General features: G+C 47.3%; 1 long non-coding RNA gene across 2 annotated transcripts in view; it reads right to left on the reverse strand.

Moving 5' to 3' along the window:
• LOC147117740 (uncharacterized) overlaps positions 1–22,181 on the reverse strand; it is a 52,660-nt gene extending 30,479 nt beyond the window's left edge. For both annotated transcript variants that reach the window (XR_015078306.1, XR_015078305.1), the window contains exon 1: positions 22,117–22,181. This is a non-coding gene — a long non-coding RNA (uncharacterized LOC147117740). The remainder of the gene's footprint in view (positions 1–22,116) is intronic.
• Between the last annotated feature and the right edge of the window lie 1,360 nt (positions 22,182–23,541).

Below are 23,541 nucleotides of genomic sequence, written 5' to 3' on the forward strand. Positions count from 1 at the left end.
AGCAACTTGCACCTTGTGAAGTCCACTGCAGTAGCTTGCCTGGTCTCCAAATTCCTGGCTTTTCCTTTGAGAAATACCTTGTGTGACTGTGGGCTTTTTAACACTTCAAAGATGTCCAAAGATGTGCGGGTTAGGTTGATTGGCCATGATAAAAAAATTGGCCCTTAGTGTTAGGGGGATTAAATACGTGGGGTTACGGGGATAGGGCTTGGGTGGGATGGCTGTCGGTGTAGGGACCGGGTGCTAGGGTTTGGATGATCAGCCATGATCTCGTTGAATGGCGGAGCAGGCTCGAAGGGCCGAATGGCCTACTCCTGCTCCTATCTTCTATGTTTCTATACTGTTTCTGGCAATAGAGCGTACAAATTAAAAATTCAACACAGAAAATAATCCATTTTGTGGCAGAATCCTTAAATGAATATTTTCCTTTGCAGCAATATTTAGGAACAAACGTGACCTCCTTATGGATGAATGAGGCATGGCAGTGGGAAAGCTGACATTAGAGAGAACATTATTAATTATTTATTCATCTAGCTTTCACTACATAAGAGATTGATAGTATTGTCGAGCAGCTAGACAATATTGTAGGGAATGTATCTGGGGAGAAAATATAGGTCAGTAATGAGCTGGAGCAGACATAGAGAAGATGTTTCCGCTTGCGGGGGAGACCTAGGGGCCATAAATATAAGATAGTCACTAATAAATCCAATACGGAATTCAGGAGAAACTTCTTTACCCAGAGAATGGTTAGAATGTGGAACTCACAACCACAGGTTGAGGTGACTAGCATAAATGCATTTAAGGGGAAGCTAGGTAGACAAATGAGGGAAAAAGAAATAGAAGGTTATGTTGATGGGTTTAGATGAAAAGGGTGGGAGGAGACTCATGTGAAGCATAAACACCGGCAAAGACCTGTTGGGTCGAATGGCCTGTTTCTGTGCTGTAAATACTATGTAATACTATATACACTTCAGAGTGGCACTTAATACAAAATACACGGTGAACAACATGGCATGCAGTTGACGTAACTTGCAGTAAAATTGAGTGTTTTACACATTGATTTGATCCGCAGAAGGAAATTCAAAGCTGTAACACAACCTCCAGGTTCATATATTTAGAAAGAGATTGAATTTCAGTCATGCTGTTGGTGGCGCTACCCAACCCTTCTCCATTGTGTTTGGACTTAAAAAAGGAAAAACAACACGTCAGCTTTCCGCAATACCAACAGTCAGTGGAAAAGTACTGAGATGCAGTCCTGGCCTCTGAATGCAACGATTGTTTCTTTTTTTTAAATTCACTTATGGGATGTGGGCGTCGCAGGCAAGGCCAGCATTTATTGCCCATCCCTAGTTGCCCTTGAGAAGGTGGTGGTGAGCCGCCTTCTTGAACCACTGCAGTCTGTGTGGTGATGGTACTTCCACAGTGCTGTTAGGGAGGGAGTTCCAGGATTTTGACCCAGCGACGATGAAGGATCGGCGATATACTTCTAAGTCAGGATGGTGTGTGACTTGGAGGGGAACTTGGAGGTGGTGGTGTTCCCATGTGCCCGATGCCCTTGTCCTTCTAGGTGGAAGAGGTCGCGGGTTTGGGAGGTGCCTCAACTCCATTCACCGGCCCTATCGCCATATCCCTTGGTGCCCTTACTAGTCAGAAATCTATCGACTCCTGTTTTGAATATACCCAATGACTGAGCCTCCACAGCCCTCTGGGGTAGAGAATTCCAAAGATTCACCACTCTCTGTGTGAAGAAATTTCTTTTCATCTCAGTCCTGAATGGCCTACCCATTATCCTGAGGCTGTGGCCCCTGGTTCTAGACTCCCCAGCCTAGGGAAACATTCTCCCAGCATCCACCCTATCAAGCCCTGTAATAATTTTGTATGCTTCAATGAGATCCCCTCTCATTCTTCTGAATTCAAGAGAATACAGGCCTAGTTTACTCAATCTCTTCTCATACGACAGTCCCACCATCCCAGGAATCAATCTCGGGAACCTTCGTTGCACTCCCTCTAAGGCAAGTATATCCTTCCTTAGGTAAGGAGACCAAAATTGTACACGGTACTCCAGGTGTGGTCTCACCAAGGCCCTATATAATTGGAGTAAGACTTCTTTACTCCTGTACTCAAATCCTCTTGTAATGAAGGCCAGCATACCATTTGCCTTCCTAATGGCTTGCTGCACCTGCACATTCACTTTCAGTGATTCATATACAAGGACACCCAGGTCCCTTTGAGCATCTGTATTCCCCAATCTTTCACCATTTAGGAAATGCTCTGCCTTTCTGTTTTTTCTACCAAAGTGGATAACTTCACATTTATCCACATTATATTCCATCTGCCATGTTCTCGCCCACTCACTGAGCCTGTCGAGATCCCCTTGAAGCCTCTTCACAACTGACACTGCCACCTAGCTTTGTATCATCAGCAAATTTGGAAATGTTACATTTAGTCCCCTCATCCAAATCATTGATATAGATTGTGAATAGCTGGGGCCCAAGCATCGATCCTTGCGGTACCCCACTAGTCACAGCTGTAAGCATCAACGCAGGCCCCAAGGATTTTTTTTGTATCAGACATTTTGTATGATTGTTACTGCTGTTTGACTAGCAGCCTGTTTGGTCCAGTGGTAGGGGTGTGGTGCAGTTGGACCTAGAAGCACAGACACACCTGTGAGTTTCAATTTAACTATGGAAAAGACATTTACTTTGGACAATGAGACTTCATGTTTTAGTGGGTTTTGATGGATCTTCAATTGGATAAGACAACGATGCCAGTTTCGCTGGAACAATGGACTTCCTGGCCTCAATGAAAAACACTTTAACCTTGGGCAAAACACATCAGCAGTAAGACTAAATCACATCAAATATGTACCACAGGGAGGGGGAGACAAGATAAGGAATTGTCTTCCATCACCCAGCCCTGTACATGTCCTGTGGTTTGGATTACTGAGTGTGTTGTGGAATACAAGAGTTGGGGGAAGGCCCAGACTCGAAAAGGCAGGAACCAGACAAAGAAGGGTGATTTAGAAGACATCACTGCAATACACAGACCTTAATGAACTTTTAGGGTATACAGAGAAGGCAGCTTTTGCCATTTCTCTCTCTCTCTCTCGCTTGCTCTCACCTTCGCGTGCCCTCATTCTCTGAACCAAGAACCGAGCACACCGTCCGAGACGGAGAGAAGAAACCACCATGAGCGACAAGGGCCTCGTCTTGCTCTTCGACTGTAGGAACAAACCTCGATACAGCACGGCGATACGGAGCCAGGAGACACGTTCTACACGGGAGCAGCGAGCAAGAAAATGGACAATCGGGGTGAGCATTGTCCAAGCCCATGCATCCTTAAGACCACCGGTACTGTGTGAGGGGATGTTGTGTGTCCCAACCAATCCAGAGGGGCTTAGGAGGGAGGTTCTGTGTGTATTATATAGTGTATGTTTCCAGGGTTTGTGGGACAAGTCCATGTTATACTCTGTATAGCAACACAGTGTGATTTTAGACGTCTTAACACGAGACAGGGACCTGTTCAACGGACCAAATTGTATTATTGCCTTTTAATCTTTTCATTTTCTGCCTTTTTTTCTCAGTTCTGTAGAAGGGTTTCGACCCGAAACGTTGACTCTGTTTCTCTCTCCACGGATGTTGCCTGGCCTGCTGAGTTTTTCCAGCGTTTTCTGTTGTCTGTATTGTTGTACTATTTGTTTTACGCCACCAGGCATTTTACGTACTGGAGGCGGGTGTGTGCGTTAACCTTATTAAACACCATACGGTTCAGTCCAAAAAGCTTGTCTGTGTTCCAATCCTGTTCACCGTAATTCCTGTCGTATAGAACTAAGTAGGAGGGTGATTCGAACCACCAAAGCAAACCACCTACACAGCCTGCCATCCTGAAAAAGACCCGTTTATCCCTACTCTTTGTTTTCTGTCTGTTAACCAATTCTCAATCCATGCTAGTATATTACCCCCAATTCCATGTGCCCTAATTTTGTTCACCAACCTCTTGTGTGGGACCTTATCGAAGGCCTTCTGAAAATCCAGATACACCACATCTACCGGTTCCCCTTTGTCTACTCTACTAGTTACATCCTCAAAGAACTCCAATAGGTTTGTCAAACAGGATTTCCCTTTCATAAATGCATGTTGACTCTTGTAGGGGATGGTGTGTGGGTCAGCTTCCCCTCTGACTTCTGAGCGGTTCGAATCGCTCCCACAGCTATTCACAATCTATATTAATGATCTAGACAAGGGAACTAGATGTAATATCTCCAAGTTTGCAGACGACACAAAGCTGGGTGTGCGTGTGTGCTGTGAGGAGGATGCTGAGAAACTCCAGGATGATTTGGACAGGTTGGGTGATTGGGCAGAAGCATGGCAGATGCAATATAATGTGGATAAATCCGAGGTTATCCACTTTGGTGTCAAAAACAGGAAGGCAGATTATTATCTGAATGGCAATAGATTGGGAGAAGGGGAAGTGCAATGAGACCTGGGTGTCCTTGTGCACCAGTCGCTGAAGGTAAGCATGCAGGTGCAGCAGGCGGTTAAGAAGGCAAATGGTATGTTGGCCTTCGTAGCGAGAGGGTTTGAGTACAGGAACAAGGATGTCTTGCTGCAGTTGTACAGGGCCTTGGTGAGACCACATCTTGAGTATTGTGTGCAGTTTTGGTCGCCTTATCTGAGGAAGGATGTTCTTGCCATGGAAGGAGTTCAGCGAAGATTCACCAGGCTGTTACCTGGGATGGCAGGAATGACGTATGAGGAGAAATTGGCTCAATTGGGCTTATACTCGCTGGAGTTTAGAAGAATGAGAGGGGATCTCATTGAAACTTATAAAATTCTGACAGGACTGGACAGACTAGATGCAGGAAGGATGTTCCCGATGGTCGGGGAGTCCAGAACCAGGGGTCACAGTCTAAGGATAAGGGGTAAGCCATTTAGGACAGAAATGAGGAGGAATTTCTTCACCCAGAGAGTGGTGAACCTATGGAATTCTCTACCACAAAAGGCAGTAGAGGCCAATTCATTAAATATATTCAAGAAGGAGTTGGATATATTTCTTAAGGCTAAAGGGATCAAGGGATATGGGGAGAAGGCAGGGACAGGGTACTGAATTTGGATGATCAGCCATGATCGCATTGAATGGCGGAGCAGGCTCGAGGGGCCAAATGGCCTACTCCTGCTCCTATCTTCTATGTTTCTATGTTTCCCTTGATTCTAGACCTTGGGCTTATTTGGTGGTTGTGACAAAAGTGCAGCAGACAACTGGTTTTGGTGCAAGAAACTTTGATCTGTATTCAAGAAATAAAATATAACACAGCAATCTTCTACTCTAATAAAAATGGGGAACACTTCAATACATATGAGGGGAAATACAGTAGAAAAATACCTCACCCCTCCCAAACCCACTTCCCAGCTAAGTTGGACTCTAGAGGACCAGGGATAATGCTCACCAAAACGAATCCTTGACAGTTGAGCTAGTTCGCGGTTTCAGTGTTCACTGGATGTGTTGGTCGGTGTCTGCCGTACCCCATACGCGGTAGAGAACTTCGACTATCTGCTGGTCAGTCTTCGTGAGTCTGCTGATGCGGTAGGGTGCGTTTTGGATCTATGGGTTGAGTACCCACTTTTCTTCGGTAGAGATAGGGCTTAGAGTTCCTTTTAAGTAAAAATCTTACCCGGGGTAAGTCAGGAATAGATTGTAGAGTGGAAACTTTTGAATCTTCGTTTTTTCTCCTGAGTTGTTTTTCTTTGGCCGCGGTGGCTCAATATTACTGGATTGGTTGGTGGTAATATTTAGTTGGTAGTTTCGTAAGGCTCTTGTTGCCACGGGGTGTCTGACGATGTCCTGGGTCACTGAAGCTATTGAACTTGGGTGTATGGTAGAATGCTGTCCTGTTTCGATGTTTCAGTTTCTCTTGTGTGTTGCTTCTGGGGCGAGCTTTCTGAGAGAGAACTTTGAGTTGTCTCGAACTTCTGGAGAGAGTGTTGACTTTCTTTAGAAAACAGGCCTTTAATTATACTAATTGGGGCCTCCTAATCTGTGCACCAAATCAGTCCTGGTTTATTGTTTGATTTGGGTGGGCTCGTTAAGGTAACTTGATTTAAAAAATGTGAAAAATGGTTTCGGGATGTTGTACTGTTTAGTCAATGAGTTGTTGATCGCCTAGTTCATTGTCATAGTTATATTCAGGTTTCGAGTATCCTGTCTGAGCCTGAGATTTCTATGTAGGTTGGTGAGGTGATTTGCATTATGCATGTTTTGGATGGGTCCTGTGTTTTGGGTGGGGACTGCTCCTTCGTGGATCAATTGTTAGGATGAATTGAGGTTACACAGTTCCCCAGGCAATTTGATTTTACTCCAATATCCAAACTGTCTTTACAGAGGTGTGGAGATGCCGGAGTTGGACTGGGGTGGACAAATGTAAGAAGTCACACAACACCAGGTTATAGTCCAACAGATCATCTGCTCAACGATGATCCTGGTGACGACTATAACCTGGTGTTGTGTGACTTCTTACATCTTTACAGAGGTTAATCCCATTTCCTGTTGCAGCCTTTTCTCCCTGTACAGGTCCAAACATGCCCTTTTATTTTATCATCCTGAAACTTGTTTAGGAAGAGTCCAAAGTCATTTTCCTTAGGGTTTTTTTCTAGCTTTGGGGGATCTGTGAATTTTGAGAATCTTACACTCTTCCCAATCTTACTATTAGTTTCTAAGTGCCCAGTTATAATAGGGGGCTGCACTGATTTGGGGCGTCGTCCTGCGCCTGCAGATTCGGAGGCCACAGAGACGCAGAGAGAGAGTGGCAATCAAGGCCAGCCGGAGGAAGGCCAACAGGCCTCTGTACAGGAGACCTTACCCTCCCGGGGTATTCCGAGAACAATTCTCCGACATGAATTTGTCTGAGGAGCAGTGTTTGCGCAGGCTACACTTCAGCAAGGAGGTGGTCACTGAGCTCTGCCACCTGCTGCAGCCAGATCTGCAGCCTCTACTGAGGACCAGGACGTCTCTGTCAGTGGCAGTGAAGGTCACAGTGGCTCTGAACTTTTATGCCACTGGCTCCTTTCAAGCAGCTATTGGGGACATCGCCAATATCTCCCAGTTCGCGGTCCATTGCTGCATCCGTCAGGTCACAAATGCCCTCTATAAAAGGAGACGCTAGTACATCTCTTTCCCGATGACCCGGGCCAAACAGCATGAACGCACATTGGGCTTTGCGAGGATAGCGGGCTTCCCCATGTGGCATTGCGTGCTCCGCATGAGAATGCAGAGGATTTCTGCAACCGCAAGAGATTCCACTCCTTAAACGTCCAGTTGGTCTGTGACCACAGACAGCTGATACTCGCTCTCAATGCCCGCTATCCTGGCAGCAGCCACGATGCATTCATCCTGCACCAGACTGCTGTGCCAGAACTTTTCCAGGCACCACATCAGCCAAGTGATTTGCTCCTCGGGGACAAGGGTTATCCACTGTGCACCTGGCTGATTACACCACTCCATAACCCCAACACCCCTGCTGAGCTGCGGTATAACGAGAGCCATCTCGCCACCAGGATCATCGTTGAGCAGACGATCGGCATGTTCAAGCAACGGTTCCGCTGTCTGGACCACTCAGGAGGAGCCCTGCAGTACAGCCTGAGCGAGTCTCCCTCTTCATAGTTGTGTGCTGCATGCTGCATAACCTGGCAATCCTCAGGACCCAGCCAATGCCACCAGGCCTTGGAGCACCACCGGAGGAGGAGGAAGAAGAGGAGGAGGAAGAGGACGAGGATGATCAGCAGCAGCAGCAAGGCGGGAGGGAGACCCACAATGTTGAAACTGCAAGGGCTGTCCGTCAATGGCTGATAGCAAGCCGCTTCTAGGCCCCAACCTGCAACCCCTAAGCCGGCCAAGGCAGCAATGATTCCAAAGACCAAACATATACATTTTGAATACAAAAATTATGAGATGGCTTGGCCTGCAAGAAAAAGGACGGTGTCTGAGTAAATATACAGCCATGGTCTTGCCTGATGTGCCTCCCATAATTGAATAGCCCTTACTGTATGCAGCCATGGTCTTGCCTGATGTGCCTCCCATAGGTGAATAGCCCTTACTGTATGCAAAGTGTGGAATGTGCGTGTGTGTTTCATGAAAGGACCATAGGTGTTGGATGAGTGTTGGGCATTGGGGTTTTAAGACCCGCTGGCCATAGAGTGAGGTTGAGATGGAGGGATGGAGAGGTATTGAAAAAAAGCCACTCACCTTGACGACCGAGTGAGGTTGTTAAACTTTTTTCGACATTGAGTATGGGTCCTGGTCACCATGCTCCTGGAGGAGATGTTCTGAACCACCTCCCTCCGCACTCTTCTGTACTCGCGTGGCAAAGGCCTCCTGCCACTCTCAGGGTAGAGTATAGATTTTCTGCGCTCCACCGCGCCAACCAGAGCCTCCAAGGACCCGCTCGCTGAAGCACTGAGCTCGTTCTCTCACCCTGTCCATAGTCCTTGGCTGGAAGATTTAGGCACAGGTCTCTCCAGGCTGAGATTCAAGGCTCCAATGAGCAGGGTGTGGCTGGAGAGCAAGATCGACCCTTCCCTTTAAGAATCGTCCGGCGCCAGTGTGTCTGTGTTCCATTGCTAACTGACAGCACCTGCGCTGCACCCGCGCACTGAATTAGCGCCTCACTCCTCAGCCTTTGCACCTTAAGACAGGTGTGCAGCACCTGATTTAGTGCTCCAATCACCACCAGGGGCGATAAAAGCTAAGTTTGCAGTTGGAGGCGATAATTAGCGCCAGGCGCTAAACTTTGCGCCCGGCCGATAATCGCGCCCCAAACGGGGCGATACTGAATTTTTTCCCCTAGGGACCTTACTTCACTTTATACACTACTTACTCTAAACTAGAGACCTTACTTTTACTTTAACGACTGGACTGTAGAAATACTCACCAGGTCCTACTTACCAATCAGCTCCTTCCCTGGTTGTGACGTCACTTTAGCGGTTTTGCAGTTGTTGTTGTTGTTGTTTGACTTCCCCTGCTCTCGGACTTTTTCCTGGGTGTAAAGTAAGAACCAATTCCTACAGGGCGAAAAGTTAGGGAAAGCAAAGACGAAGCAAGGGAGCGCCTCCTTCCACTCCTCAGTCACCTAACTCCCTCACTCACCCAACTCCCAGCACTCTGTTCAAACCGCACTGCGAAGCCTGTTTTTATATGCCTAATTTCCCTAATTAACTGCCTTCAGCTGCTCTGAATTATCCTCTGCCTTCTCCGGGGTTGCCGACTCCTTTCAGGTCTGCTGTCCTCGGCCTCCCACGCTCTTTATCCTTTGCCTTCTCCTGGGCTGCCGACTCCTTTCAGGTCCGCTGTCCTCGGCCTCCCACGCTCTTTATCCTCTGCCTTCTCCGGGGCTGCTGACTCCTTTCAGGTCCGCTGTCCTTGGCCTCCCACGCTCTTTATCCTCTGCCTTCTCCGGGGCTGCTGACTCCTTTCAGGTGCGCTGTCGTTGGCCTCCCGCACTCTTTATCCTCTTCCTTCTCCTGGGCTGCTGACTCCTTTCAGGTCTGCTGTCCTCGGCCTCCCACGCTCATTATCCTTTGCCTTCTCCGGTGCTGCCGAGTCCTTTCAGGTCCGTTGTCCTCGGCCTCCCGTGCTCTTTATCCTCTGCCTTCTCCGGGGCTGCCGACTCTTTTCAGGCGCTGTCCTGGATTCTGAATGCAACGATTGTTTCTTCTCAGCCAGTTAGGACTTTGGTCTGGATTACTTGATCAAACCTATAGTTGTACTTTAGGGGTCAAAATATGAAAGCCCCCTGGAGCAACTGCCTCTGATACTCACCCTGCCAAAGATGATGGGTCAGGGGCAGCTCACTCAATTTGGTTCCTGCACCACTAACCGCCCCTTAGGTAGGGTTGCCAACCCTGCAGGTTTGTCCTGGAGTCTCCAGGAATTAAAGACTGATTTCTGGACACTGGTTGCGAGCAACCCGGGAGAAAAATCATAGGGGCAACAAAAAAATGTGTTTTTTAAAATTTGTTTTGAACACATTTGTTTATAGTGAGTTATTAATTACCAAAATATTGCCGATGGGATGAAAGGCTGTTTGACAGGATGGGCCGGTTGGAGGTGAGAGGTTGTGTGATGAAAGCTCCAGGAGTTGGTAACCCTACTCTCAGGTGCTGACATGCCCCAGGAAGCTAAAAATTTGGCTGAGTGAGCTGCATCTGCGGGGTGAGGGAGAATGCTAGGCCCGCTCCCCCCAGAAAGACACCAGAAGTGCGCCCGTAGCTCCCTGATCAAAACGTTAAAAACAATTACCTGCCATGATCCAGGCCTAGACCCCGAGAAGGGCCCAACTTCTGCTGTTCAGCAGTCCGGAATGCCAGGTCTCACTTGGAGTCAGTGGCCCAACCACGACCCCTCCTATGACGCTGGCTTTGTTTGACCCCTTACTCGGCCCCACGGAACACTTGGGGAAGGCTGGGATATGGCGTTTCTGGGTCTTTCCCGAATTCCACTGGAGTTCTGGCAGAAGTCGCCAGAAGCATTGTGCACTTTCAGCACCCGAGACAAAATGCCTACCTCTGTCTTTGGGCATCCATGCCATGTTCCCCAGCCTGGACCCCAAGCTGGGCTTCACAATTGCCATTGAGCAGGCTGGTACACATCTTCTCACTGGGCTTATCAGCTGCCAATCCTGTCCTGACCTCTCTTGGGCAGGGGGAAGGGGAACTGTCAACATAAGGAGTTCCAACGGATGGGAACTCACCTGCCAGACACCATGAGGTCGTAGCCTGGTCAGTTTCCCATCATCATTGCCTGCTGGTACATTCCGTGAGCCCCACTTCTAATTTACTGCTTAGTGTTCCTTCACTCACCATTCCCACTGGAACTCCTCTCTCACTCATGTTTTATTTGTTTGCTTTTTGTTCACCCAATGGCCACCGAGTTGTTTATTTTTACATTACAATTACAAGAATCCGCTGAAACATGTAGCAAAGCGAATCTCTGCCCATGAATGCTTTGAATTTCACAGAAGCTTCCGTCAATCACACCAGGCAGGGTTTGGGAAGGTGGGCCAGGGGCCCCCCCGCCTTGAGAATCCCTGACCCAACCAACGTGTCCCCAGCAGCCAATCACAGGAGGCGGTGACGAAGATTCATACAGATGAGAAGAATTATGACTTATCTGAGTGGAATCACGAGATCGCAAGTTGGGGTGAGTTTTAATTAAAAATCGTGTGTCTCGCGATTAAATCGTGAGAGTTGGCAAAATTCTGCGTTCCACTGTGAGGATCTCTCTTATAAGCTAGCCTCTAAGTTACGCGTGGTGCTGGTCTCTGAGCTGGTGCCTGCGACTGTGGTAGCCATTGATGCAGTTCATTCTTCCTCGCTCTCCTCCTCTTCCTCCGGGGGGGGGGGGTGCCGGGGGGGGGGGGGGGGGGCGGGTGGCGAAGTGGACCTTGCTCCTGGGAGCCTGCAATGACAAAGCTGGAAGGGTTAGGGTGCAGTGCGTGTGGGCACTATTGGAGGATGTGCGTGATGAGACCATATGGAGGTTGGGAGTGAGGAGAGCTTTGGGTGATTAGGGATCAGGAATAATTGTGCATCTGCAAGGAAGCTGGAGTGGCCACATAGCTCAGGCGAGATGCCCCCTGCTCTGCCTCTGGCCATGGCATCTCCCACCCCCCTCCCGATCATGGTCGCAACTGCCTCCTCAAGGAGAGTGATTTCATGCAGACCTGGTTGACCTCCCCCGGTCAGGTCCTGCTACTGCCTGTTATGTGCTATTTTTTCCGAGAAGAGTGTTTTGGCAGGTGTGTTTGTGTGTGTGTTTGTGTGATGTCTCACATGGTAGAAGAGCTGTGCAATGTGTCTGAACGATGCAATAGTGTGGGGTGTGTGAATGTCAGTGTAAAGTTATTTGGTGGATGAAGTGTGTTGCGGTTGTGATGCTGGTGGTGGTGGTGATGCAGTCATTGAGAAGTGTATTTTTGAGATAGGATCTTACCTTGACCACTGTGTCAAGTCATTACATTTCTTCCAGCACTGGAGCCATGTCCCAGGGGCAGGGCTCCTGGCTGTGACCTCCCGGGTGATCTCCTCCCACATGTGGCGCACCAGCTGCCTCTGTGGCCTCCTTCCCCCCATGGGTAGAGGACATCCCTCCTCCTCTCTACCTCCTTCACCAGGACCTCCAGTGCTGCATAGGAGAACCTGGGTGCCCTCTCTCTTGCTACTTCAAACATCCTTGCATTCCCAGCCATTGCACGCCACACCTTCAGTGGAAGTGGTGTAAGATCTTAATGATCTCTACGTTCTTGGACAAGACACCAATAGGCAGCAGCCAGTATGTTTGAGCAATGGATCAAGATTTATTAAGCATACAGCATAATATCCTTAATATTAGGCAATGGTTTTAATGAGTAGCTCGCAGCCCTTGGTCTCTTTATTTTCCAGTATTTTTCCACCAACTTTGCCATGTTCAGTGTTATCTTGTTTATAGTTTTTCACCCCATTGGAATTTACTTTATCTCTTTCATTTCTAGCTTCCCTTGTACAAGGCCTTTATACCAAGGGCCCATATCAGCGCTGTTTCACTAGTCTTGAGGTATCCAAACTATCTCACTTTAATCTACCAGATAAATACCTTATCTCCATGATCTCTCTCATTTTATGTCCTTATACGAATTATTTTTTACATATCGTTGCAATTAGTTTTGTTAAGCGACTTCTAATTTCTACTTAGCATCGTAATATGTTTTTTTTAGCAATTTAACCTTCACTCGCCGTCTGTGACTGTTTGTTATCAAAACTTAGTCAAAGCTGTTTTTGACTGTCTGCAGCTACATTTTGAACAAGTCTTAGCTTGCTTAGTTACTCAAGATTAATTATGGGTAATATTATTTGGTCAATGGCTACGCTTGAATTTATATGCACAGGAAACTTTGTGTTATCCGGAGGCTAAATGTCCGGCAAGCTCGAGCCACCGGCAAAAATCAGGAGCCGTTTCTGTTAGATCCGTGTATTTTTGATGTTGTGTCCTTCAATAACTAGACACGAGACTGCAGGAACAATCAACAGGTATTTACTGGATGAGGGTTACTCTAAAACTAAACGTACAGATCCCCTACTCAGGGTTTATATACAGGTGTGGTCACTGCCGGTACTACAGTATACAGGAACTGTAAAAAGTAGTTCTCCCCTTAAAGGTACATACACTACAGTTTCGTTAGGTTTTTTTCTTTTCGTTGCTTTTTTCTCAACAGTCAAGCTCTGCAAGGTCTCGCTGAAGCTGTTGCTAAGCTACAGAGACGCTACAGAGATGCTTGCAAGGTACGGCCGACTGTTTAGAAGCTGTGCAACAGGGTTTGTTGCCAGATACGGAGCTCAAAATCTCCGTATGTTTCAACATTAGCGCTGGTTTGTCCGGCAGTTTTGATGGGACGGCAACAGCTCGGTCCCATCGGTGCCGGATAGCACAAAGTTTCCTGTATATGATTCTCATCTACTAAATATCTTTAAATATCAATCTTTCGTACAAGTCCCCACCTCGAGGATGAAATGTTTTAAACATTGATTCCTCGACTACTTCAATCTATTCTCTGACTAGCATTGCTGCCTATTGGTGTCTTGTCCAAGAATTCAGAGATCATTAAGATCTTACAGTGGGATGAGTGCAGGCTACATATACAGCTCCAGGAATGTTGCATCTAATCAGCGTTTGAGTGCTAAACCTGCAGTTGTCGGTTTCAGCTCCTGTTGACACATTCAGATCATGATAATCATCAATTAGCCTGAAAGTTGTGTGCTAAATCCAGACTTTCAAACAGGCATTTCTTATTAGTACTGCACCCATTGTGCAACTGTTTTCACCCTTTGGCCAAAAAAAACCCCCGTTAGTATTGGAACCACCACCAAGCTAAGACCAGATAAAAATGCTTAATTTTTTTCACAAAGGAATGAATAACACCTAGGCTAACTCTGAAGAAAAAACTTTCTTCTGTGTAATGCCAGCGTTCCTTCACCAGAGGATACGTCAAAGAAGTGAATCCTGCTCCAATTTTGCACCCAGAACATCTGACCTCAACCACTATAGAAGAGGAGGAGCTACTTCAGTTTTTGTTGCTAAGGTGAGTCAGGCACTATAGCAAAGCCCATAGGAGCTGGGGATGCTCCAGTAGCTGTGCCTGAAACATGGGACTGGAGATGGCAAAGATGGTCAATGTGGGTGAAAACTGACAATGAGAAGCAATCCCCAAATTCCACCATTACATTTGGCAGCAAGACACTGGAGGCATCTATCATGCCCATTTTCAAATGAAAAGGCACATGTGCTCTCACTACAGGGCTTGAAGCAGCTGTTAGCCACTCTGCGAAGATCTACACTATTGAAGAAAAGGAGAGTTTAACCTACATCCAGCACAGCCTTCATCTTCTAAGGGAACATCCTCGACACATTACTGGAGTGAGCCGCCATGGGGCCATGCTATTGGTGGGGGAAAAAATCACATGAGGCACAACCCCCCCTTTAAAAGGATTGTGATTTGATGGCACTGTGACATCAGAAGAGTCTCCCATGGGACCTCTTCCTGCTCTCACACTCTACATAACGCAAGTCTCTCTCCTGAAGTTTTAGTTCATTGCTAGCCAGATGAGAAAGAATAGAAGAAAATGGCTGGCAAAGGGTGGGGGTGGGGGTTGGTGTGGTTGGTTGGGAGGGAGCAGGGGGGGAGGTTGGGAGGGAGCCGGGGGGGGGGGTGGGAAGGAGCCGGGGGGGGGGGGGAGGGAGCGGGGGGGGTGGTTGGGAGGGAGCAGGGGGGGGGGGCGTTTGTGAGGGAGCACGGGGTGATTGGGAGGGAGCACAGGGGGAGGGGGTGTAGTTGGGAGGGAGCACAGTGTGTGGAAGGAGCTCTGATAGGAGAAGGATGAAAATTCTACCACAGGTAGGTTATCTTTCTTTTTTCACAAGTTGGGGCATTTGTGTTGTTGGGGAAGTTCTCTTTGTTGTTGGGATTGTTCTCTTCTATCTCTGGGCAATTTGATTTTTTTTATCTCCTTTTCTGTAACCCCTCTCACCCCCTAGACAAAGTTAAATGCACTGTTTCAAAAGACACAATGGATTGCGAATATGTTATTCGACCTCCAAGGCTGGCACGAGGATTTGATCATGTAAAGTTGTCTGATGTAAAGACATGAGTTTTGAAGTGCTTAAATGAATGTCGCCACAGTATTAGGATTTAGGTCCCATTTGGCAATAGCTGTTACTTGGGCATCCACGAGGCACTGTGGGCCATCAGCAGCAGCAAAATTGTATTCCACCACAATCTGTAACCTCATGGCCTGACATAGCCCTCATTCTACCATTACCATCAAGCCAGGGGACCAACCCTGGTTCAATAAGAAGTGTAGAAGAGCATGCAAGGAGCAGCACCAGGCGTACCTAAAACTGAGGTGCCAACCTGGGGAAGCTGCAACACAGGGCTAGATGCATGCTAAAAAGCAGAAGCAGCATGCTATAGACAGGGCTAAGTGATCCCACAATCAACGGATCAAATCAAAGCTCTGCAGTCCTGCCACATCCAGTCGTGAATGGTGGTGGACCATTAAACAACTAACGGGAGGAGGAGGCTCCATGAATATCCCCATCCTCAATGATGGTAGAGCCCAGCACGTGAGTGCAAAAGACAAGGCTGAAGCGTTTGCAACCATCTTCAGCCAGAAGTGCCGAGTGGATGATCCATATCGGCCTACTCCTGAGGTCCCCGCCATCACAGAAGCCAGTCTTCAGCCAATTCGATTCACTCCACGTGATATCAAGAAACGGCTGAGCTCACTGGATACAGCAAAGGCTATGGGCCCTGACAACATCCCGGCTATTGTGCTGAAGACTTGTGCTCCAGAACTAGCCGTGCCTCTAGCCAAGTTGTTCCGGTACAGCTGCAATACTGGCATCTATCTGACAATGTGGAAAGTTGTCTGATGTAAAGACATGAGTTTTGAATTGTTAAATGAATGTCGCCACAGTATTAGGATTTAGGTCCCATTTGGCAATAGCTGTTACTTGGGCATCCATGAGGCGCTGCGCGCCATCAGCAGCAGCAGAATTGTATTCCACCACAATCTGTAACCTCATGGCCTGGCCTATCCCTCATTCTACCATTACCATCAAGCCAGGGGACCAACCCTGGTTCAATAACGTGTAGAAGAGCATGGTATGCCCAGGTATGTCCTGTCCACAAAAAGCAGGACAAATCCAACCCGGCCAATTACTGCCCCATCAGTCTACTCTCAATCATCAGCAAAGTGATGGAAGGTGTCATCGACAGTGCTGTCAAGTGGCACTTACTCACCAATAACCTGCTCACTGATGCCCAGTTTGGATTCTGCCAAGACCACTCGGCTCCCGATCTCATTACAGCTTTGGTCCAAACATGGACAAAGGAGCTGAATTCCAGAGGTGAGGTGAGAGTGACTGCCTTTGACATCAAGGCAGCATTTGACCGAGTGTGGCATCAAGGAGCCCTAGTAAAACTGAAGTCAATGGAAATCAGGGCAAAATGCTCCACTGGCTGGAGTCATACCTAGCACAAAGGAACATGGTTGTGGCGGTTGAAGGTCAATCAACACAGCCCCAGGACATCGCTGCAGGAGTTCCTCAGGGCAGTGTCCTAGGCCCAACCATCTTCAGCTGCTTCATCAATGACCTTCCCTCCAACATAAGGTCAGAAATGGGAATGTTCGCTGATGACTGCACAGTGTTCAGCGCCATTTACAACTCCTCAGATAATGAAGCAGTCCATGCCCGCATGCAACAAGACCTGAACGACGTTCAGGTTTGGGCTGATAAGTGGCAGGTAACATTCGTGCCACAGAAGTGCCAGGCAATGACTATCTCCAACAAGCGAGAGTCTAACCACTGCCCCTAGACATTCAACGGCATTACCATCGCCGAATCCCCCACCATCAACCTCCTGGGGGTCACCATTGACCAGAAACTTAACTGGACCAGCCACATAAATACTGTGGCAACAAGAGCAGGTCAGAGGCTAGGTATTCTGTGGCGAGTGTCTCACCTCCTGACTCCCCATCTACAAGGCACAAGTAAGGAGTGTGATGGAATACTCTCCACTTGCCTGGATGAGTGCAGCTCCAACAACACTCAAGAAGCTCGACACCATCCAGGACAAAGCAGCCCGCTTGATTGGCACGCCATCCACCACCTTAAACAATCACTCCCTCTACCACCGGCATACCGTGGCTGCAGTGTGTACCATCTACAAGATGCACTGTAGCAACTCGCCAAGGGTTCTTCGGCAGCACCTCCCAAACCCGCTACCTCTTCCACCTAAAAGGACAAGGGCAGCAGGCGCATGGGAACACGACAACCTTCAAGTTCCCCTCCAAGTCACACACCATCCTGACTTAGAAGTATATCGCTGATCCTTCATAGTCACTGGGTCAAAAGCCTGGAACTCCCTACCTAACAGCACTGTGGGAGTACTTTCACCACACGGACTGCAGCGGTTCAAGAAGGAGGCTCACCACCACCTTCTCAAGGGAAATTAGTGATGGGCAATAAATGCTGGCCTTGCCAGCGACACCCACATCCCATAAACAAATAAAAATAAAATTGACCTTTACGTCATTTTAAGTGAAAGCTAAAGGGTGTACCTCTAATGAACTTGAGGTAGGAGGATTGTGGAAGTCTATTGTTGCTGCCACATGCGTTTGTAAAAAGCTTTGCTGAAGGTGAACTAATTATCTAACATAAATCAGAACTGAAGTCACCCCACAGGAAAGAGTGCATGGATCTGAAGAATAGCAACATTGCACAAAACTTACTCCATGTAAGGTTGTTGGCTGTATTAGAAGATGTTATGCTCCCAATGTTCAGGCTGTACAAGCGATGCATTACGAGTTATTTGCTCACGTGAACTAAGAATGGCCGACCCATCAGATCTTCTAGCGTTGCCCAAATTATATATGCAATGGAAGCTCCACCTGGACTGGGCCTCGCACTGGGAGCTCACTGAATGGGGGATGGGAGGGGAAGGAAGCGGGACATGACACAGCTGCAGCTGTTAAAGGGCCGCAGATACAATTTAAAAGGACTTGGCTACTGTGGAGGGTACACATTGCTGGTAGGCAAAACTATACTATTAGTAAAAAAACAGGGCCGGCACAACGCTGGGTAGTCTGAAATTACTGGTGGGCAAAATAATGGTGATGGCATAATTGTCTGGTTGGTCAGGAATTGGAGTAGGCAGAAAAAGAAATCTCTTGCCAATTGATGAGTGATGCAAGAAATGAATCCCCTGTCTATTGCTTTACATACATAATCTACACTCCAGCAAGGCACACAAGCTGCAACTTGCAAATCTTTGGCACACTGACATCTCAAAAGGAAATTGCACTGCAAATTATTGTTGCACAAATTGACATGCATGTTGCATTGCCAGTTATTGACACACAGGATGAGCTGACGCAGGCAAGTACAGGGCTACCTCAATCCCAAGAGGCACACTGTCATAAAGCAGCCAGCTACCTCACAAACTACTGCCACTGGGGAACCACATATAAGGAGCCTATCAATTGTAGAAAAAACACACAATATACTATCCACCAAGGAGAAGTACCAGGGCAAAAAACACCAATGGCATATACACTGATCACTTATAGTATATTAAATTAGTTTGCACTTTTCTTCACCGTTGTCTAGAAAGTTTTCTTCTGATGTTACAAACGACAATGTTGGTGAAGGTGCATTAAGCCATTGCATTGTGCACATGTGCCCAGAACTGTTCGAGCATTGGGCAGATTAGGTGAGGTATGGAGTATTTCCTGGACATATGGACACTCTTGGGTCCCATTTGTGAGATGATCTTCTTGACTGAGGAAGCCAGGTTGCCAAACTTAAAAGCCACGATCTCCTGCCACTGCTGGGGTGTAAAAAGACAGTTGAAGGTGATGTGAGGCTTGACAAAGAGGCTTTGGTCACAAAGCTGCTATCTGTAGTCTGGTCAGCAGTTTGGTGTCTGATTTGCACCTGCCTATTTCCCTTGCTGTGGACAGCAGGCTCACTCCCCACAGTGACACTTTCAGAGTGGGAAGGGGAGGAAGCAGAAAGAGAATAGCAGATCTAATGCCTCTGCTGACAAGAACTCATCCTAGCCCCTTGAAAATGAACCGGCAAGCTGGTAAAGAGATGGCGGGGTTACCAAATCTGAAGTGGTGGCAGTGTTATTGTTGTCAGTAACGGCCTCTGGAGATGCAGTACAGGCCAATACTAAGTCCCATTGCCCGTCAGCACTGACAGTGGACAGGCGGGAAATCCTTTCTTGTGCGCTCAGTAAAGGGCTTCCGGGAGTTAAGTGCTGGGTGAAAAAAGCCCAAAGACAGTTGAGGACAGCCAGTGGTGCTGGGCGCGGGGGACATTTCTAATTGAAGAGGTCATTTTAATATCAAGGGACCCATGGATGCTAAACGGTGGATTCCACTGTTAATGAAGCAGAAGCTCCTTTGAATAAGTGATGCTAGTGCCGACTGCACTGAAAGCTTTTAAAGGTGGCACTTTTGAATTCTTAGGCTCTACAGGGCCACACACTTCTTTCAAGTAAGTTTGCAATTAAGCTTTTGGACTGGATTTTTTTATTTTATTGAAGTAGTAGCTTGGTGCAATACAGGGTAAAAGTTTTTTAAGTATGCAGGGAGTGCTACTCAATGCTTGCAAGTCATCGGATGGTAAAGGAAGGCCTCTGAGAAGACAGAAAATGCTGGAAATACTCAACAGGTCAAGCAGCATCTGTGGAAAGAGAAAGAGAGTTCACGTCTCAGGTCAAGATGCTGCCTGACCTGCTGAGTATTTCTAGCATTTTGTGCTTTTAATTCAGATTTACAGCATTTGCTCACAGAGGGAAGAGGAAGACGCAGAAGAGGAGGAAGCAGAAGAGGAGGAAGCAGAAGGAAGGTTGCAACCCAGACAGTTCCTTTCTGGCTGGGTTATTCGGGATGGAATCATCCGCCTGCAATACCAGTGACCACAACCCCAAATCCCCTTTCAACATTAGTCCTACACTTTACCTTCCCTCTGTCACTGACCATCACAGCGTCCTCTTGGCCACAATGCTGAAATAAAAGCCACCACAAAGCAAACTTTCTAATCCAACTTTATATATCTATCCATCCAATATGACATCAAGAAATCAACTCATCACCCTTTTGCATTCTCTTAGTGACTGTCTTGTGTGTGCCTTTACCTATCCTACTGACGTCACACAGTGCTTCCCCAGTGGCTGCAGCATGACTGGTGGAAGTGCTGCTGACTTTCAGCGAGGGACACTACAGATGGCCTTTCTGGTCGACCTTGAGGAGCTGGTGGCTGGGAGTGTGAAATCGAGTGACAGTTCTTCTTCTTCTTCTTCTTCTACTTCTACTTCTACTTCTTCTACCACCACTGGCTGGGCAGGCTGCATTTCTTGGGTGTGTGAAATGAGAAAGGCACAAGGGTGGAGTTGTGGTGAACGGAGGGCGGAAAGCAAGAGGTGCATGCCAGAAAGTGGATAACGTATGAGGATACCAGCATCCTTTCAGCCCCGCCGCTGGCCAAGGGCTCAGCCATGGCCCTGCCAAGAATAGCAAGCACCGTCTCCTCCAAGGGGGTGAGGTGAGGCTAGGAATGGGAGGTGTGCCTTGTGTTTGGTACAGATTGTTGGTAGGTGAGTGATTGGGCAGGGGAGTCATGCATTGAGAAGTGTATGAGGCTAGTGGTGCAGTTAGTAGTAGATGGCTTTTGAAGACGCATTCACTGACCTTGACCACTGGCCTGAGTTCATGAAGCTTCTTTGGGCACAGGAGCCAGGTCCTGGGGGCGACACTGCTGGCAGTGACGGCCTTGGTGATCTGGTCCCACATCCTTCTTTCTGGAGGGCCTCCTTGCCCCCTGTGGGTAGAGGACCTCTCTTGCAGTGTTGATCCCCTGCACAAAGCTGAGGTGCTGTGTGCGAGACTCTGGGTGCCCCTTCCCTGGCTTGCTGAGCCTTTGGTGTTAGTGTGGAAGCACTTCTCCCATTTTTTTAAGTGTGGAAGATAATTCAGCTTTAAGAGCTGAAGACTCCCATTTAGGATTTTTTTTTTCAGAAGGCAGTTGAGCTGTAATGGCTACAAACTGCCTATTTTTAGATGATTTTAATTTTTTTCATTTCAGAAGGCAGTTCCCCTTTAAGAGACCAAACTGCTTTCTGAAATGACAGCCTTGCTTTTAAAGCAGGGTGTTCTTGCTACAATGATGCTACGGCCATGCTACACTTGGGGCCTCTTGCCGGGAAACGCCACCAGAACGGCTTTGTACAGTGAGTGTAGCGCTGGGCTAATGTTAATTAGTCCCCAGCGCCAATTTAACAGTCCTGCCAGCAGCCACCATTTTCAAGGCCGTTAACACTTTGCCGTGGTGGCACCAGCAGGTTTTTAGTGTTGTCAAATTTTTAGGCCATAATCTTTCTATTGCCAAGGTGCATAGCACACTGACTACTCATTCTACAGTTCCCAACCATCTTAAGATACTTGTGTTAAGTTTTACATATTAACACATTAATGAGGTACTGCAGCAAAGAGGTCCACTTTTAATGCTCAAATTATGCTGGAATGTTCCCAAAAGTGTCCTTCATTACGCCACTGGCCTACACTATAAAGAAGGAAAGACTTGCATTTATATAGTGCCTTTCCCAACTGCAGGATGTCCCAAAGCTCTTCACAGCCAATGAAGTACTTATTTGAAGTGTAGTCACTGTTGTAATGTATGAAACGCGGCAACCAATTTGCACACTGCAAGGTCCCTCAAACTGCAATGTGATAATGACCAGGTAATCTGTTTTTTTAAAGTGTGACTAGGGGATCTTTTACGTCCACCGCGAGGAGAGATGGGGTCTTGGTTTAACATTTAATCTGAAAGACAGCACCTCAGATAGTGCAGCACTCCCTCAGTACTGCACTGGATTGTCAGCCTGGATTATGTGCTCAAGTCCCTGGAGTGGGACTTGAATCCACAACCTTCTGACGCAGAGGAGAGAGTGCTACCACTGAGCCACAGCTAACAGCTATGCTCTACTTTATTTCAAAGAAACACAACCAGTGAAAGTATACTTACCATGAAAATAATCTTACAATAGCTCATCTATCCGGCTCTATCTCTCCTTACCCACCCGAGTGCTGATGCTCTAACTCTTACCCCTCCCCCTGGCGTGATCACAGAGGGCGTTACCAGCTGACAATAGTTAAGCAGCTGGTGTTATCTTCTACACACACTCTGCTCTCTGACATTTCAAACACACTTGGTTTAAAATTAATTCTAAATAGTTTAAGTGCTGAAGGGCAGAGCATGTGCCAAATGTAACGCCGGCTGGAGCTGACAGCTATTCAAAGTGTTAGTTGGCTATTTTAAATCAGGCTTTCATTCTACAGTACTTCCAAACTACCCAAGCAGATTATCAAAGAAATTATATATTAGGAAAAGTTTTCTGGCTTGGTACTGCCTCACCCCCTTGTTAGCATATATTGAGATTTAGGCACATGTTCATGTGATTTTCAATATTTGAAAATCGGGAGCAGCACATGCCCACATTTTTGATGCGTGCTACCAGTGAGGGGAGGGATTTCCATCAGAAGCATGACATCAGAGGGATAAATTTTGGTCTGGGCTCGTTTTTGGGTCTAGATCGATCCTCGGGCCTCACTAAAAACTTGGCGCGAGCTGCTGGTGCTGGTTTCGCCTCCACAGGTAATTCGCCTGAGCGAAGAGATCAATATCGGTCTGCCTGCCTCATCGGGTTGGGGGGGGGGATTGGAGCAGGCTGTGAGGGGGAACCTATCGCAGCTTCAATGAAAATAAAAATCAGGACAGATGTAAAATGGGCTGCTGACTCTATCGCTCGTTTTACACTGTGTGACACTGGGTATATCATTCCTCTGTGTATTACATAACACACTGGGACTGATAATGCGATGATGGATGCCCATTAAACTGATATGCAACGGGAGCGGACTCCTCGTATTATTGGGTTTGGAGGTTTATGTTAAATCTCAAGAGTTTAATAACCTTGCTTGTATAACAATTAAAAGAGTACGCAAGAGACAGAGTTCAGTTCACAGCCATGACTTTCCAGAATCTTCTCCACTTCATGCACTCTATTTCCCATAGTGCATTGCACATCACAACTACGGTAAGCTATGTGGGACAATTCAAATACAACATTCAAAATACACATCTCCTCCCCTCTTACATTAGATGTCCCAATAGAACCACAAAATTTAAAAACACAATAATAATTCAAAATTTTTAAAACACAATAATAACATAATAAAACACAGATAAAGGATAAGCCTCTGAACTATAAGTTCAAATGTACAGGGGACCGCCGCTCTCTGGTAGGATACTGGCAGTCAACCTGGCTCTCCAGTTCATTGTCTCTCACAGGTGACGTCAACACAGGTGTAGGCGGCTGAGGTGCCTGTATACAGGTCTCCCTTGCTGATGAGATAGGGGCTGAAGCGACTGCTTCCTCAGAAGGTGAGC

The sequence above is a fragment of the Somniosus microcephalus genome, chromosome 5, assembly GCF_052327205.1.
Source record: "Somniosus microcephalus isolate GS21.2 chromosome 5, FLI_Smic_1.0, whole genome shotgun sequence".
Lineage (NCBI taxonomy): Eukaryota > Metazoa > Chordata > Chondrichthyes > Squaliformes > Somniosidae > Somniosus > Somniosus microcephalus.